At 34.3% G+C, this 3,509-nt stretch overlaps 1 non-coding gene across 1 annotated transcript; it reads left to right on the top strand.

Annotated features, from left to right (window-relative positions):
* Window positions 1-2,153: 2,153 nt before the first annotated feature.
* On the top strand, window positions 2,154-2,226 carry Trnat-agu (transfer RNA threonine (anticodon AGU)). Its single transcript has one exon. It is a non-coding gene; the product is annotated as a tRNA-Thr (tRNA).
* The last annotated feature ends 1,283 nt before the right edge of the window (window positions 2,227-3,509 follow it).

Below are 3,509 nucleotides of genomic sequence, written 5' to 3'. Positions count from 1 at the left end.
TATGTTGAGGTAAAAGAAAATACTCTGCTATTTCAATTATATTGTGTTCATTTTGACATTTCTTAGGAGATTGATCACTCCATTTCTCTTTTGAAAGAGTCGTGTTCTCTTACGGGAATATTAGAAAAGTTCGGGGTTTTAGTTAGCAATTTTACAGGAAGTAAATGAACTGTATGCATAGAGAAAAGCTAATTATTATTATTATTATTATTATTATTATTATTATTATTATTATTATTATTATTATTATTATTATTATTATTATTATTATTATTATTATTATTGAGAAGATGAACCCTACTCATATGGAACAACCCCGCTGGGGCCATTGACTTGAAATTCGAGCTTCCAAAAAATAGTTCATTAGAAAGAAGTAACAGAAGGTAATGGGAAATACAGAAAGAAGACAAAAATTATAAAATAACAGGAAAACGAATGATCAAATTCATAAGTAAATAGAAAAATGTCGGTGCGCTATCAAAATACAAGAATTTTACTTGGGTAGTCATCTTCGCTTGAACTCCCGAAAGTCTCCTTTTTAATACTTGTGTTAAGGATAAAACCTCTTAAGGAAAAATATTAATGTACATGTAATGTTAATTTAACATTAACTGACAACAGATAATTTTGTAATGTATAGTGACAGCATTGTCACCTTAAATGCTAACTTCATTTACATAACCAAAAGTTTTTTTGTTTTTTTCTACTCTGGGACCCGGATCTGCATAGCTCAGTGTCTTGACAGCTGCTCTAGAGTGCAAGAAACTACGATTTCTGTCCTCCTGAAGGTAACTGGGTCGTAAACTGCTTAGAAAGCGAGTAAATAAGGAGGTATTTGTCTGATGTGAGCATTAGAATTCATTAATTGGATGGAAAACAAGATCTCTGGAAGATTACTGAAATAGTACCTGTTTACACGGACGAGTTTCAAATGGAACTTATAAGCTTCAGTTTGGATATATCCAAGGAAAACGTTGCTGATATTTTATCTTTTATTTTTTTATTGTATTTATTTATTTATTTATTTTTTTTTTGCTGAAAAATATTTACAACAAATACTGTTTAGATTTCTTGAAACAATGTTCATGGTTTTCGGCCCAATCTTGTCATAATTTGCTAACAAATTGTTAAAGTATTTCACACAGAATTTTTGTAACAGTAAAAGCAGTGTATTCTAGATGAAATGTATGCAGTTCTGGATTTGTAATGTTTTGTAAATAATTTATTGAATAAAAACTTGAAGAAAAAAAATTCGCTGACGAAATGGGTTTTAGGGCGTGGAGCCTCCTTCTCTTAAGCATTTAAACTTGGCTATTTATCCTTGTAGATTTTTCATTCAGTTTTTGGTGCTATATAGTTTGTATGGTGTTTTAACGTTGCATGGAACAGTGTTTATTCAGCAACGGGACCAACGGCTTTACACAACTCTCACTCCTCAATGGAATGGCCGAGAATCGAACCCGCGACCACCGTGGTGAGAAGCAAACGACAAACCAACCACGCCAATGAGGCGCTTTGGTGCTATAAAGTGGTACCTCTCAACCATGTTTTCCATCTTTCTGCGTAGCTGGTTAATCCCAAGTGCTATTTAGTTGTTGAGTCAGTAAGCAGTGTTCCCAGAGCAGAGATGTTACGTTTTAACAAACTTTTGCAGTTTGATTCCAGATTCATTGCTTGATGGTACAGTAATAATGCTTGCTTTTATTTTTTAATACGCTGGCTCATTTTTAGTTGCATTCATCATTTAAGATTTTTATGTAAAGATGAATTATCTTGCCTGAAAGGTTAATTATTACTTTACTGAATTACTGGCAAGTCGTAGGTCTAACCTCGTAAATCACGAGAAGTGGTTTGTATACTTGAAAGTCACTACTTGTTTCATGGATGAGACCTGGTTAAGGGAAAACATTATAATAGTTGCAGTGATTAACCAGTTAGTTGCGCTTTACCTGTTTTGCTCTAGATTATTTGTCAATCAAGATTTTTATGTAACAAATCCAGTGACCGTCTTCTCGTTGAACAGCCGTTTTTTTTAAATTCCTCAGAAGTGTTTGTTGTTTATAACCTTAAATGATTCTTTTTACTTGATGAAATAACAAAATTATATTCTCATAATAACCAAAAATTTAGCGGTGGTAATCATACATCTAAGAGCCTTCATAGCTCAGTGGCTAGAGCGCTGGTCTAGTAAACCAGAGGCCGGGAGTTCGATCCTCCCTGAAGGCACAATTATTATAAAGTAATAACTATGTCAATAAGCAAATCTATGTGATTGTACAAGAAAAACTGTGTATGGCAGGAAAATGTTAGTAATAACTGATCAGTTGAATTAGTTCTAAATGGGAACCTTCAACGGTAATGGGTATATCCCAGGAAACTGTTGTGTAGGGGATATTGCTGCAACATAATTTCAATACAGATTCTTAGATGCCATGCAAAACTATCATGGATTATTTCCCATTTGGATCCTTAATCCTTTTTGCAGAGGAAATTAGTTTTAAGGTGGGGAGTGTACTACAGCCTCTTTGTCATTTATATATTGGGCCTTTATCCTTATCTTTTATGTTAAGCAGTTGTTTGTGCTCCACACTGGTACCTCTCAAACATGTGGTAACTGGTAACAATATTCCCAAGGCAAAGATATTACTTTCTTACCTGGTTTTGTCAGTGTTGATGTTTACTGAATGGCAATAAACTGGTGTCCTTTTCCAAACTTGAATAAAAGTCTTTATAGCTCAGTGGCAAGAGCTCTGGTGTAGTTAACCGTAGACCAAGCTATGATCATCATAGAAGGTAAGGTGCAGTTTTAAAATGTTATATTAATTACGAACTATACAATGTACAAAAAATACATTAACATTTCTTGAATTATAATAATTTTCTTAATGAAAATTCTTGATCTTACTTGGAAACAACGTATCTTTACTAGTAATCAAAACTGTCTAATACCTTTGCTGTATTTCTTAGTAACTGGTGGTGCTCATTATCCTTTCCAATGGTGATAAAACACCTTTCCTCTCTACTGTATATTTGCATACTTAAGGGGAATAGTTTGTTGCTGTGCGGTCACTGGTATCTTATTACTGACTTGTGGAGAAACTTTCTACTATTCTATTACCGAGTTGAGTTTGTGCTTTCTTGTCTGATGGTTTTAATCCTCCTTGCGTGATCGTCCAATCAGGTACACACTCTTATTTCAAGTCTATTTTCAGGCATATCAATAAATCAGTAGTTTGTGGCTGATTGTCCAGTATTTCGTTTCATAGGATATTTTCTTTGCCATTCTTTCCCTTCCGATGGCCCAGTACTTCAGTTGGAATGGGAAGCTTGAATGGTGTAAGAAGACCTGGCGATGGTGGTGAAGTTACTGAGGTAGCAGTTCAGAGCACCCAAGCTTTGACTGCGTATAGGATTTGATAGAAGATAGTGTTGGATGGATTGCCTCTTTATCCATAGAACCAGAGTACCTCATGTCAAGCTAGAGATAATATTTATGTCAAACCTTTCTG

The sequence above is a fragment of the Macrobrachium nipponense genome, chromosome 42 (genome assembly GCF_015104395.2).
Source record: "Macrobrachium nipponense isolate FS-2020 chromosome 42, ASM1510439v2, whole genome shotgun sequence".
NCBI lineage: Eukaryota > Metazoa > Arthropoda > Malacostraca > Decapoda > Palaemonidae > Macrobrachium > Macrobrachium nipponense.
The sequence above is the reverse complement of the archived record's forward strand: the minus strand, read 5'-3'. Positions and strand labels throughout refer to the sequence as shown.